The sequence below is a fragment of the Sapajus apella genome, unplaced genomic scaffold, assembly GCF_009761245.1.
Source record: "Sapajus apella isolate SASKATOON/1434 unplaced genomic scaffold, GSC_monkey_1.0 scaffold41, whole genome shotgun sequence".
NCBI classification, from domain to species: domain Eukaryota; kingdom Metazoa; phylum Chordata; class Mammalia; order Primates; family Cebidae; genus Sapajus; species Sapajus apella.
The window spans coordinates 10,395,638-10,411,071 of record NW_022436981.1 but is presented as its reverse complement, the minus strand read 5'-3'; the positions used below and the strand labels follow the sequence as shown (position 1 = coordinate 10,411,071).

General features: G+C 42.0%; 1 protein-coding gene across 2 annotated transcripts in view; it reads left to right on the top strand.

Annotated features, from left to right (window-relative positions):
* The window catches only part of LOC116565831 (glutathione S-transferase A1), a 29,796-nt gene that overhangs the window by 4,820 nt on the left and 9,542 nt on the right, over positions 1-15,434 (top strand). The window contains exon 1 of one of the 2 annotated variants that reach the window (XM_032299688.1): positions 11,213-11,410. The exons of the other annotated variant lie outside the window; for it this stretch is intronic. The gene's annotated coding sequence lies outside the window, so the exon portion shown is untranslated. Of the gene's footprint in view, positions 1-11,212; positions 11,411-15,434 lie in introns of those variants that run through there. 2 annotated transcript variants of the gene reach the window in all.

The window sequence follows — 15,434 nt, the reverse complement described above, 5'->3', positions numbered from 1 at the left end:
ACCACACCCAGCTAATTTTTGTATTTTAGTAGAGACGGGGTTTCACTATGTTGGCCAGGATGGTTTTGATCTCTTGACCTCGTGATCTGCCCACTTCAGCCTCCCAAAGTGCTGCAATTACAGGCATGAACCACTGAGCCAGGCTGAACTATGTATGTTACAATACAACATTTGATGCTATCCCTGGGCTCCGGCTCCTGCAGTCAGACACTGTGTCCCTCTCTGCACAGCTTTCCCAACACCCTGTCCCAACCCTGTATTCCTCAGTGGGGAAGAGTGGCCCCATGTCTCTTTTTTGCCATGATACGTGAACTTGAATTACGTATGTTACAATATAGCATTTAATGAGGGATAAACACATGATGTTGCATTTTCTTTATGTAGCAAATAATTATTTATACATATATATGTATACACCATCTGAAAGGGTATTTGCCAAAATACTACCTTAAATCAGTGGTCTTGTATGTTTTCTCACTTTATTATTTATGATGTGAATGTGCTGAAATATTTTAATAACTATTACATAGCACTAAAAAATTTTATTATGAAACATTTCATATAGTCACAATAGTTGAAAGAAACGTTTCATGAATGTATGTACACCAACCAGCTAGAGAGAAAACTAACATCTCGGCATCTGTGCTTTACCACATGTCAGTCACTCCACTCCTGTCTCCCTGAGTCGAACACATTATTATTATTATTATTATTTTGCATTTCAAAGTAAGTTGCAGACATCAGTACAGTTCACCCTGCACACAGTGGCATGCAGATTATAACCGAGTGAAGTCAGTAAATGCCAATGTTGCAAGAAAGAGGATGAATTCAAGTTCACCCACGTTTACTTCAGATCCCAGAGCAGGAAACAAGGACAGCAGATAAGGAGAAATGAGGACTCTGAAATAGTCTACTCCTGGGACAAAAGTGTTGTCACGGAGGTGGAGTCGCTGCCCAAGAGATACTGGAGAGAGATAACAGAGTGTAGAATCATGCCTTGAATGACACGATGCACACTGTAGGGCCTGGGGAAGACAGAACATGTTGTAGCAGGTTCTAAACCCCTGATCCACGTGGAAGGATGCAAGCTGGGTGGGTGGTGTGGACGCTGCAGTGATGTGGAATGAGAAGAGAAAATGGGAGCCTGGGCTCCAACTGAGGAATTAGCAGAGCTACACTTCTTACTTTCTCAATGAGTCAGGGAATGCGGAGTAAGATCCGGATCCCTGCACCCATGCAGTGAAGCAGCAGAAATGGGAGAGTCAGGCTGGAGAAACTCAGGGAGAAGCAGAAGCCCCAGCCTGACTGCACATGTGTTCCTGATCTGATTCCTCAAATTCTCCAGGTGTGAAAGAGCCATGGCCAAGATTACCTTGTTGGCAACAAGCTGAGCGGGGTTGACATTCACCTGGTGAAACTTCTCAACCACGAATAAGAGCTTGACTCCAGCCCTGTCTCCAGCTTCCCTCTGCTGAAGGTGATCCATTTCACAGCCCTCAGAGAGGCAGCCCCACATCTCCCATCTTGGGATCTCATATCGGGGCCCCAGGACTGGCCAGGCCTTCTCCAGGCCTGCAGTGCTCCTAGGTCTCCAAAGTGAGCTTCCAGGCCCTAATTCCTCAGAATCAGAAGATTCTTGTTGTGTGAATGAAATGTGTGGTGCCACCTCATGAAGAGTATTTTGCCTTTTATCATGGAAAGCCCCCACGGCCCAGCGTCTCTCCCCATCCCTCTATTCCCCTGTGGTTTCTGTTTCTGGTTCTCTGTAACGCCCTTTATCCTAGATGTGCCCTTGTCTTCCTGCACCGAGTCTGTCTGAGCAGGGCCCTTTCCATCTGGTTTCCTCCCCGGGCTCCGGCTCCTGCTGTCAGATGTTGTGTTCCTCTCTGCACAGCTCTTCCAAAACACTGCCCCAACCCTGTATCCCTCAGTGGTAAAGAGTGGCCTCATGACTCTTTTTTGCCATGATATATGAATTTGAATTATGTATGTTACAATGCAGCATTTGATGAGGGATAAAGAAAGGTTTGCCTTTAACGTTTTCTATTTTCATTTCTAATTCAATTTTCCCATATTTTCACTTCTGCTTAGAGACCGATCTGTGCTGATATCTCACAGGCATATGGTTTTTTCTTGTCTTATACAAAAGCCACGAATCTACAGGATTAATGTGTAAGGAAGAGAGTAGAGAGGCTGAACTGAATAAAGTCTAAAATACGTCTTTGGGAAAACGCTAATGAGCTTCATGTTCTTCCTCTTATATTCTTTCTCTTATCTTTTTTCTCTTCTTTCTGTTACATTCCTCTTGTCTCTTATTTCTTGCTCAGAGTCTGTTGCTGCCTTCATACTGGTGCTGATGGAAGGGCCTCGCTTGGTCTTTGTAGAAGGGGCTCAGATTCCCTGGGTGGTATTAGTGGTGGTGTCAGTCCTTGGCTTCACTCTGAGGCTGTGCTTTGTACATTGCAGGCCCTGAAAACCAGAATCAGCAACTTGCCCATGGTGAAGAAGTTTCTGCAGCCTGGCAGCCAGAGGAAGCCTCCCACAAATGTGAAACTTTTAGAAGAAGCAGGGGAGATTTTCAAGATTTGATGAAGCAGCCATGGAGGCCAGGAACATTCAAGACCAAGATTCTAACATTTTGCAGCAATGAAGTGCTTTACCTAAATGTTAATTGTAGCTTTTGTGATGTTAAGCCCATTTTTTAAATTGGTGGAAATACAGTTATACTAGCCCTCAATTCGCTCTGATTTTTAGGTTGTCAAAGTAGAGAAAGGCACACTTTTATTAATTTTTTCTTCCAAGCAAGCCCCTGAGAAGTTGCTAACAGAAAGAACCCAGGAATTAGATGTTCCTCTCACCCTCATTTTCCAACATTTAGTCGGCTAATGGACTCTGAATAGAAAAATGTAAAACAACTTCTCAGACAGGAGCAGAGCCAGCTTACAGGCTTGAGTGGAAAAGCTCTGGACCTGCGATCAGAAGTTCAGGCTGATCCATCACTCACCAAGCGTGCGGCGTGGGACACGTGCTGCAGCTCTCTGAACCTCAGTGTGCCCATCTTTAATCTGGATGTTAGGAGCCATTTCCCAGGGCTGTTGCAGAAGGTAGACACACTCCCTAGATACTGACCGTGAATGAGCAGCATGTGTGTTTGACCTGTGGCAAATCCTTGAGCTCCCTGGTTCTCATTTTCGGTTGACCCAACAAAGCTCAACAGTAACGTTTGCCCCCAGTCTTAGCCTGACCTTTGGAAACCTCATATTGAGAAGGTGATATGTTATGTATCAGCAGGAGTGTTGTGATAAAATGTTATATCAGATAAAAATTTATTTCCTTTTGAAATATGATCCTCAATCAGTGGCTAAAGGAGCTTAGTTTCAGGATTGGAATTACGACACTGTGGACTCTAGCCCATAGCAGTTAATCAAGCACACCCCACACTTTGTGAACTCACTCTCCCTTTCATTCTGCAGAATTATGCTTTCCCAAGATGGAAAAGTACAATGTCAAAATTCCTAATTACAAAACAGGTGAGTTGATTCAGTATGATTGCAAAGAATTCTTTACTCTGAGACGCAGAGAGATTCAACAATGTGTCCAAAGTCAAGAAGCCGACACGTGAAAACAGTGATATTAAACCCACAGAGCCACATCACAGACCAGAGATTTTCATTGCAAATAATGTTACTGTGGGGACTTTAAGTCCTTCCTCAAATTGAGAATTCTGTTCTTTCATGTCCCGTATACTCCAGGAGGGGAAATTATAATTGCAAGAGTTATAATTGTGCAACAGCTATGATCTATGTCACCCTTCGCAGGGCTCCTAAAAACTGGGCTTTTTACATCAGTAAATTACAGTAGAGGCCCCTTGGTGGCAGAATCTTTGGTGGCCATTGGCCCATGGCATACTCCATGCTGGGGACACAAAGGTTGTGACCTGATCTCACCCAGAAACACGTACTTTTTTAAGATATGACAACACCATAACTAGAAGAACTGCCTGATCCCTTAACTCCAGTGACATCCCCTCTCAAATCATGACCTAATCATGGACATGGGAGACATCAAGGTTTGTAAGATGAACTAGAAGAATGTGCAACTATGTGCTGTGATCCATGCAAATTTCATGATTTCTTTTGTATGAACCATCCAGACCATTTGAATCTAGAAAGGAAATCAGTTGTTGACAGCGGCTGGAGAAAGGGGGCAATGGGGAATGGCTGCCAAAGCATGTGCTACTGCTTTCCCAGGTGATAAAAATGTTCTGGAGTTAGTGATTGTATTTGCAGAATTCTATATATGTCCTAAAAATTACTGAATAATATTCTATAAAGGGGTGGCAATTATGATATGTGAATACATGTCAATAAATCTGTTATTTTAAAAGTATTCACCAGGCACAGTGGCTCGCACCTGTAATCCCAGCACTTTGGGAGGCTGAGGCAGGTGGATCACCTGAGGTCAGGAGTTCAAGACCAGCCTGCTAACATGGCAAAACCTCATTACTACTAAAAAATACAAAAATTAGCCAGGCGCGGTGGCGGGTGAGGCAGGAGAATCGCCTGAATCTGAGAGGCGGAGGTTGCAGTGAGCCAAGATCACACCGCTGCACTCCAGCCTGGACAATAGAACAAGACTCCATCTCAAAGAAAAATAAAAAATAAAAAACAAAAATAAAGGCTTTGTAGGAAACACAGTTTGAAATGAGAAGAAAGATGTCTTATGGTATGCACTGGCTTTAACCACATAAATAATTTTACCATGTTCACCAATTTTACCATGTAAACAATTTTCCCATGTTACCATGGGGGTATTAGGTAAGGTCCTGAAGTATACTTATAACTAGAATTGCCCAATGTCATGTGGAGAAGGTTATGAAACACTGTTTTATGGGAAATAATTGGGAAAACTTCTTTTTTTTTTGAAGCTTATGAAACAGTATTTTACGGGAAATAATTGGGAGATCTTCTTTTTTTATTGAAAATTACTAGCTTGCTTGAAAGAATATATTTTTCAGGGATATCTTTAAAAAATATGCCTTATTTCCTAGTTTTTCATTTATTTATTTTTATTTTTTACTTTTTATTAGAACGTATAATATCGGGCATAAAAATGAGCCTAGGATGTGTGGTAGGATGAGAGAGGAAAGCAGACACGTTTGAGATGGTGGTGCTGGGAGGCTGCCTTGGGATTGCGTAAATGGCAGGTCTGTAGCCATATGAATCATACTAAGCTTATGTACAGAACAAACAACAGAGAGAGCAAACCCTGTTTGTAGCATAAGTGGTTACTTGCAGTGATTCCACTAATTTCTCTTACGACTGTGTCACTGGACAGGTCACCAGTGTTTCTCGTACCTGTATTTGGTCATATGTATAACAAACCTTTTAGATATGCATCCACCACAGTAGAGTGTTCTGAGAAATAAATGTTAATGTATGTGTAAAAATCACAGCCTAACAACTGGCATATAAAAGGCACCCAATGGAGCTGAATTACATTGCTATCACCTGATGCTCATTGTCTTGGGTGTTTGAACCATGAAATCTAAGGCAGAAGGCACTTAGCAGTTTGGTTATTTTTGTCTTACAGGATCGATATGTATGTAGAAGGTAGGGCAGGTTTGAGTGAAAAGGTTCATTACTCATTGCATCCACCTGAGGATGAAGAGACAACGCTTGCCCTGATCAAAGACAGAACAACAAGCCGTTATATTCCTGCCTTTGAAACGGTACCTGGGAGCTTCTGGATAGCTGAACATGCAGAGCTTCTTGGAGGGTGTCGTGTCCAGGGAAGGCGTGGAAGCTCCATGCCATGTCCCCATATCTCGCCCTAGGCATTTTTTCCACTTTTTAGTGGCTGCGTGATTTGAGCCTCAAAACTACAATAGAGAATTATTCAGTCAGCTATATGGATGACCACCTAACAGGGATAAAGTAAACCTAAAGTCACAGTTTAAAGCTCTGTGTAAACACCTGCCCCTACTCTGCCCCAAGTGGAAGCTGTAATCTGGATCACTGTTCGGATCACTGCTGAGTTCGCAGAACAACAAGAACCAAAAATTAAGAGAGCACCTCATCGGTTTTAGGTGTGACCCACAGCAAAGTTTGTATGAATGCAAAGAGGCCCAGTGAGAACCTCAAACTTAATGTGCTGTGAGGCTGTCTTGAAAAACAGGCTTTGGGCCTATGTTCTTGTGCTGCCTCTTTTATGACAGACAACACCTTTAGATCACATGACAAAAAAACGGTAACACAAAAGACTACAAAAGAAATGGAAAACAAAGTCCTGATTCTACAAAGGACACCAAGCAGATGAGAACCGATACCAAAACCAAGAACCAAACTGACCATAAAAAGTCAAAGAGCTCAATGCAAAGAGGAAAGAGTTCAGCGCAGGTGCTGACTTGCCACAAGGCACAAGCAGCCTTTGTGGGACTGCCCCTGCTTGACGGCTGGGGTCCATGGCAATGCGCAACATAGACCAGGTCTTGTTGGAACCTGCAGAAAAACTGTGGAAGTGAAGACAACCCAAATGAGAATAAGCAAAATGTGTTTACACAGAGCTTGCTATAGAAAGGAAGTCAGCCACCATCACTGGCCTTTGCCAGAGATTCAGAGGCAGGCAGGGAAGTCTGGGAGATTTATGGTAGAAGTAGTCACATTCTGATTGCAGGTTGCTGGCCTAGGGATGCTGTAAGCTGGCTGACTAGAAGCGCAGATTTCTACGTGACTGGTCAGCGATCCATATGTTGCTTTCTGTGGTTGGTCATAAATTGAAAGTGGAGGAAAAAATTCGGGAAGCTGGTAGCTATTGACCAAATGCTGGTGTGTTTGACTGACTGTTGTAAAGGTCATGATAGAAGCTGTTCAGTCTTTAAGCACTGAGTTTAGAGGGTTTCTTAGCAGTTTGGCTGCTTTTGCAAAAATCCCATAGACTGGGTAGCTTGAAGAACAGATGCTTATATCTCACAGCTCTGTAGGCTGGGAAGTACAAGATCAGTGTGCCAGCAGATTCGGTATCTGGGGAGCACCTGTTCCTTGGTTCACAGACAGCCAATCTCCAGCTGTGTCCTCACATGGCAAACAAGCTGAGGGAGCTCTCTAAGGTCCCTTTTATAAGGGGACAAATGTCATTCAAGAGAGCTCCCATGATTTAATCATCTCCTGAAGGCCTCACCTACTAATTGCATCACATTGGGGGTCACAATCTCAACATATGAATTTTTGGGAATGATAAGCATTCAGTCCATGACATAAGGCAACAGAAAAATGGTGCCTGTGCATTTGTGGGGCATTGACCTTCACTTCAAAAAGCCTTCCTTGATGGTAATGCAGCATCTGACTCTCAAGGTGTGATATAAAAATAGACTGTGAATCAGAATTCTACCTCTACCAAAGAGCCCACGATATGTGGATCTGAACAATGTATATTGTAATATAACATTGAAGTTGTGTTTTGTGTACCAAGTAATTATCCATACTTCCTTATGTATACATAGTATGAAAATATATTTGCCAAAATATTATCTTAAATCAATGGAGCCATATGTTTTCTGTTTTTATTATTTATGATGTTAATATACTGAGATATTTTAATAACTAGCACGTCACTCAAAAATGTTATTATGAAAAAATTATGCATCCAGTGTAGTTCAAATAAATGTTTTATGAACATATATACACCAAGGATCTAAAGAGCAAAATTAATATTTTCTCTTTGCTTTATCACGTCAGTCACGCCACCCCTGTCTGCCACAACCAAACACATTATTATTATTATTATTATTTTTTTTTTTTGCATTTCAAAGTAAGTTGCAGACATCTTTGCAGTTCACCCCGGGACACAGTGGCATGCAGATTATAGCATAGTGAAAGCAGTGAGAACCAACATTGCAAGAAAGAGGATGAATTCAAGTTCACCCAGGTTTATTTTAGATCCCAGAGCAGGAAACGAGGAGAGCAGACGAGGAGAAATGAGGATTCTGAAATAGTCCACTCCTGGGGGAAGACTGCTGTCAGGAAGGTGGAGCTGCTGCCCAAGCGAGACTGGAGAGAGATGTAGAGTGTAGAACCACTAAACGCCAGGGCTGCACACGGTAGGGCCTGGGGCAGACAGAACATGCGGCAGCAGGGGAGAAGCCCCTGGCCCATGCGGAAGGCGCAAGCTGGGTGGATGGTGTGGATGCCACAGTGATGTGGAATGAGAAGAGAAAATAGGAGCCTGGGCTCCAACCAAGGGGTGAGCAGAGCCACACTTCTCACTGAATCAGGGAACAGGCAGAAAGGTCTGGATCTTCGCACCTGCCCAGTGAGGCAGCAGAGGTGGGAGAGGGAGAGACTGGCTGGACAAACTCAGGGAGAAGCAGGGGCCCCAGCCTGACTGCACATGTGTTCCAGATCTGACTCCTTGAATTCTCCAGGTGTTAAAGAGCCATGGACAAGACTGCCTCATTGGCAATAAGCTGAGCCGGGCTGACATTCACCTGGTAGAACTTCTATACCATGTGGAAAAGCTTGATCCCAGCCTCATCTCCAACTTCCCTGGGCTGAAGATGAACTATTTCCCAGTCCTCAAGAGGCAGCCCCTTATCTCCCATCTTGGGATCTAGTATCTGGGCCCTTGGACTTGTCCCATTCTGGCTCTAGCCTTCTCCAGGTCTTCAGTGTCCCCCAGGTGTCCAAAATGAGCTTCCAGTTCCTGATTCTGAGTCATGGAAATGCCTTCTTGTCATGCCAAGGAAATTCAATGTGCATGCTACCCCAAGAAGAATATTTTGCCTTTTATAATGCCAGGGGCCCAGGGCCCAGCATGTCTCCTCATTCGTCTATTTCACTGTGCTTTCTGTTCCTGAGGTCGCTGTGATGTCCTTTATTCCAATATGCCCATCTCTTCCCACACCAAGTGTGTCTGAGCGGGGCCCTTTCCATCCAGTTCCTTCCTAGGTCTCTGGCTCCTGCTGTCAGATAATTATGTTCCTCTCTGCACAGCTCTCTCAACACACCACCCCAACCCTGTATCTCTCTATGGGGAAAAGTGGCCCCGTTCTTTGTCTTTAATACTTTTGATTTTCATTTCTAATGCAATTTTCCCATATCTTCACTTCTGCTTAGAGACTGATCTGTGCTGATATCCACAGCCTCATTGTTCTTTCTTGTCTTGTACAAGAGCCATGAACCTGCAGATTAATGTGTAAGAAAGAGGGTAGGAAGACTGAACTGAATAAAGTCTTAAAGACACTGTTTGGGAAAATGCTAGCGAGCTACATGTTCTTGCTCTTCTCTTCATTTGTCACTTCGTGTCTGTTTCTGCCTCCATGCTGGTGCTGACAGAGGGGACTCAGTTGGTCTTTGTGTAGGAGGGGCTCAGATTCCCTGGGTACTGTTAACGGTGGTGTCAGCCCTTGGCTTCACCCTGAAACTGTGCTTTGTGCACTGCAGGCCCTGAAAACCATAATCAGCAAACTGCCCTCAGTGAAGAAGTTTCTGCAGCCTGGCAGCCCGAGGAAGTCTCCCATAGATGAAAAGGTTTAGAAAAGCAAGGAAGGTTTTCAAGGTTTGATAAAGCAGGCACGGATACCAAGAACATGCAAGACCAATATTCTCAAGTTTTGTAACACTAAATTGTTCTATCTAAATGTTGATTGTGGCTATTGTGATGTGAATAAACCTTTTTAAAATTATATGCTAATTACATAGTAAAATACGTATGACCAGATTTAGTTAAAAATGATTTATTTTCGCTAGGAACTGATATGAAATCAGATTTCCAATCTTCCAAAATTTTTAATTTTCTTGGAATTAAAAATTTAGTAAAAAAGCAAAATGTAGATTATGTAGTTTGTTTGACTTTTTCAAGAATTGTCCTGTAACACTTGTCATACAAGTGTAGAAATTAAAAAAAAAAAAAGTTGTAGAAATTTACTTCTGACTTTCTGCACAAGAAAAGAGTTACCATTCTGGGTAATGGCTTAAAGACATTTTCTTCTTTTCCTGGACAGTCAGTTTATTTCTGTTAAAAGCATTCTTTCTGACACATTTTCAAGACAGCTATTCCATCTGCTGTGGCTTCCTCAGTTTTCTGGGAGGTGAAGAAACACTGAGGAGCAAGCAGACCCACCCTCTGCTCTCAGGCCACCCTGCTGTCCCTCACAGTGCGTGTGCTCCTGGCTCATCCTCACTCTGCTCCTTAAGGCTCTGTGGGGCCCCGGGCATGAGCCTTCCCTCAGTTCCCTCAGTGCCACTCAGGCCTGGGCTGCCAAGACGCAGATGGTATCTGTGAATTACATACAAGTAACTAAATGCAAAATCATTTTTCTCTGGTGTGTCAATGTGCCAGAGTGCTTGGATTAGGAGTGATTTCCAGGAATCCTTCCCTGCGTCTTCTAGCTTCTGGGGGTCTGTTGGCATTTCTGGGTTTTCCTGGATTGTGGCCATATCACTCTGATTTCTGCTTCTGTCTTCCAGCACCTCATTCTCTGTGTGTTGTGTCTTTTCTCTGCTGTGAGGACAATTGTCATTGGATTCAGAGCCTATCCAGATATTCCAAGACAATCTCAAGTTCTCTTACTTCATAACATCTGCTCTGCAAAGAGCCTTTTTCCAAATAAGACCACACTCACAGGATCTAGGGATTTCCATATGGGCCCATCTTTCTTGGGGGCCGACATAACCCCCTACGTGGTATAGATGAAGAAAGATGATTTGCAACTGATGAATCCGGGTGATGGGTACTTTCAGATTTCTTGTATTACAGGCAATTTGAGTGACGCAAAGAGGAAAGCTTATGCAAATAGGGTTTCCGAATTTGGCAGATAAAATACAGGACACCCATCTAAATATGAATTTCAGATAAACAAGAAATAATATTTCAGTATAATCATGTTTTATACCATGTTTAGAACATAGTAATCACTAAAAAATTATTGCTTGCCTGAAATTCACATTTATGTGGATATCCTGTAGTTTATTTGGCAACCCAGTAAGAAGAGTGCCATCAGCTTGCCCTTCAAAGACATCCCCTCCCAGCTATGCTCACTAGAGGTTTTTCAGTTGCCCTAATCCTTGCATCCAACTCATGATAAAAAAAAAACATTTAAAAAGCCAGTTTCCGCTGACTTGCAAAGACAGCAAAATCCAGGTGAAATGTATTGTTTATACTTTAATTGCAGCCTTGAAAAGGAACATATTAACCAGTTATGCTCTGATAAGCGGATCACTTGCCTCATGTCTTAGAATCCAGTAGGTGGCCCTTTGGCCCTGTAATGTGTGTAGGACTGGCTTTTCCTTAATTTGACCCTTCTCCTTTCAGTGGGAGGGAACTATTGAAAGGAACAATGAGCTTATAAATACATTAGGACCTGGAATTCAGTTGTCGAGCCAAGCCACAAGGGTGGACAGCGTTTAACAAAGTAAGTACTGGTCTTACAAATCTCCCTGCATTGCCTCACACCCTCCTCTCTAGCCTCCTAGAAAAATATGCTAATATGTATTCTTAGCACAAGAAAAATTCTGTTTTTACTCATATCATGCCATCTTGGTGTGTTTCGGTGATAGCTCAAGAATTGTTTATTTCTTTTCTGTTGGATACATCTTTAGAGAAATGTAAAAATGAAGAATTTAGAAAACCAGGGCCTCAGAATTTAATGGTATGGGAAGAAAAAAGAAATGGTAGTATTTTAAACAATCTGAGAATAATCAGTGCCTGAAGAAGTGGCAATGTATGTGAAAATTTATTTCTCTGTAGAAGTAGTCAACACACAATTGTTGTAAATTGTGATACTGTAATATTATATTGCCTGTGAAAATTCAGAACTAAGGTTTATTATAATTAGAATAAATTAGTTTGAATGTCAGGAGAACTAGATTCTAATTAAGACTTTGCCACTAATTAGCTCGACAACCAGTCATGGCTGGAGTTCTACCAACTCACGGCAAATTAGAGAATAGCTAAGAAAGAGTCTCTGACTGTTGATGCCCTTTGAACTGTGTAATTCTTTGAATGGAAAGATGTCCTGCCCACCCTAGGAAGTTTCTAGGCATCTCTGGCCTCTACCTATCTGATTTGTAGCCCCCCCTCTCCCTACATGACTTCATGGGGCTCAGCAAGGCTGTGTTACCGATGTGCCACACTGCTTGGAAAGTCACTGAAAATTTCTTGTTAATCCAGGTGGACTGATTAGTGAATATCATTAACCTCTGTACAAGAGCTAAAAAGCAAAAAGAGAGAGAAAGAGACAGAGAGCCATCATATGACAGGTTTAATACAAGTCTGGATTCATATAAAATCTTATTTCTACTAGAGTTCTATGGACAAAATATAAAGAACTAGAGAGATGGATACAAGATAGATAATAGATGATGAAGAGGCAGACAGATTATAGACAGATACACAGAGTGATAGATAAAATAATACATACTTGGATGAGTAGAAGAAGATTATAAATAGATACATATACAGAGATTGTTCATAGGTAAAATAATTGATGGACAGATAGATCAAAGAAAGAGGTTTCATGTGCTCCTCACTGTCCAGAGACTCACCCATCTGCCAAGCTCTGGGACAAGAGCCAACACCCATTGCTGAGCTCCTACTATGAATTTTTTGTACATTATCTCATTTAACTTTCTCAACAACCCTCAAAAGTAGAAATAACTATCTTTATTCTAAGAAGAGAAAATTGACGCTCAGAGATTAAACAACCTACTGCGTTTATGTACCTCATAATGGAAAGAGTCATGGTTTATCTCATTCTCCCTTCTCTTTGATAAGAAACAGAGTAATTGGGATCACCTCAGAGACATAACTCCTTTAATTTCCTCCTGGAATTATCATAGCTTATATTCTTTTCAAAACAAGCCCATTTTTTTTTAAATGGATGGAAATACAGTTATACTAGTCCTCAGCTCACTCTGGTGTTTACGTTGTCAAAGTAGAGAAAGGCACACTTTTATTAATTTTTTCTTCCAAGCAAGCTCCTATAAAGTTGCTAACAGAAAGAACTCAGGAATTAGATGTTCCTCTCTCGCCCTCGCCTTTCAATATTTACTCGGCTAATGGACTCTAGACAGGAAAATGTAAAACAGCTTCTCAGACAGGAGCAGACCAGCTTACAGGCTTGAGTGGAAAACTCTGGACCTGCAATCAGAAGGAGTTCAGGCTGATCCATCACTCACCAAGTGTGCGGCGTGGGACACGTGCTGCAGCTCTCTGAACCTCAGTGTGCCCATCTTTAATCTGGATATTAGAAGCCATTTTCCAGGGTTGTTGCAAAAGGTAGACACACTCCCTAGATACTGACCATGAATGAGAAGCATGTTTGTACGACCAATGGCAAATCCTTGAGCTCTCCAGTTCTCATTTTCTGTTTACCCAACAAAGCTCAATGGTAACCTTTGCCCAAGTCTTAGCATGACCTATGGGAACCCTCATATTGAGAAGGTAAAATGGGAGTTATTAGCAGGAGTGTTGTGATAAAATGTTACGCAAGATAAACATTTATTTCCTTTTGAAACCTGATCCTCAGTCAATAACTAAGGGAGCTTAGTGTGGGGATTAGAATTACGACACTGTGAGCTCTTGTCCAAAACAGTTAAACAAGCACACCCCACTCCCTGTGTGAGCTTAACTCTCTCTTTTATTCTGCTGAATCATGCTACCTCCATTTCCCAAGTTAGGAAAGTACAATGTCAAAATAGCAAATTGCAAAACAAGTGAGCTGATTCAGTACAATTTCAAAGAATTCTTTACTTTCCAAAGGTCAAACTACTGACTTCCATATTTTAAAATGTAGACTTTTAAAAGATTTTGATATCTAAATTTAAGTCATACATGCTTTTTAAGAAATTAGTTGAGGCCAGGTGCGGTGGCTCACGCCTGTAATCCCAGCGTTTTGGGAGGCTGAGGAAAGTGGATCACCTGAGGTCAAGTGTTCCAGACGAGCCTGGCCAACATGCTGAAACCCTGTCTCTACAAAAAATACAAAATTAGCCGGGTATGGTGGCATGTGCCTGTAATCCCAGCTACTTGGGAGGCTGAGGCAGAGTTACTTGAACCTGGGAGGCTGAGGTTGCAGTGAGCTGAGGTCACACCATTGCACTCCAGCCTGGGCAAAAAGAGCAAAACTCCATCTAAAAAAAAAAAAGAAATACATTTGTTGTTAAAGGCAAGTTCATTTTTTTTTTTCCAAACTCAACAACCATAAAATGTTGCAAAAAATAATCTTAATGTTTAATAATAGAGCTGCTCATCTGGAGAGAAAATGCAACTGTTCCTAAGTCCTGGCACTGGAACTCCTGCTTTCAATGAATCCTCTGTGTTTCCATTCACGTTCTTGATACAATTAGTTGCCTCCGTCCCTGCAGCCCCTGGTTTCCATTCTCTGACACTGCTGTGTTCCACCTCCCAAGCAGCCTGAGATAGAACAAGGGCTATCCAACTTCACTGATGAGCCTCAAAACACTGATCTCTAAGCATTTAGTGACTGAGTGAGCGTGCACACATGCAAACCACCATACACACAACATACAAATACCTGAAACTAAAAACTCATGAAACATTACTTCTCCTTCAACATGTCATGCTCACTATTTGCTATTCTTTTCTATTTTATTTTTTAAAGTAGTGGGATTTCACAATCTGCTGAAAGATTACCATGCATATTTGAGAAACACTAGCAAAGAAAATAAGACTCAGTATTTGGTTTTTAAGAGCAGTCTGAATCCCAGATCCACTACTTACTCTGAGCAACTTACTTTAAAAACCTCGGGATCTCCAACTGTAAAATGAGAATCACAACCGCATTCCTCTTAGGTGATTTTTGTAGGATAAAATGAAGAGAAGTTTAGAAGAATGACCAGTGTGTGACTGACATTGAACAAATGCTAGTACCTTCCATATCTTGCAAAGTTAATGCAGCAACACCTCTTTTTCCAGGTTATAAAACAAAATGCACCCCACAGAGTTAGAATACAGAATGCCAAAAGAAGCAAGGGACTCGCATTCTAGTCTGTTGAAAGAATTTGGATCATCAGCTACAATGAAACAAGTCTGAGGCCTAATTCCTGCTTTTGATTCAATGCAGTCTCACTGCCAAAGAGCTGAAGACTGCCTTAGCTCCCTCCTGGTCCTCCCTGTCAGTGACATCCTCTGGTTTCATGGCCAGTTCATGGGTTCCCAGGGCCTTCACCTGGGTGGCTTCTGGGTGTGCTTTCATCTTATTCCTGGGTATACATATTCATGTCCATCACCAACTGGAATGTGACTGTGAACACTACATTTCTCTGATGTTCTATTTCATTAACTAAAAAATGGAGATAACCACCATTTCATGGGACTACGAGAAGGGTTAAAGATATGAAATATTGAAAGGGACTAGCATTGAGGAAGGATCATTAGGAAGTTTTCAATAAATATTAGTTATTGAATTCTTTCTC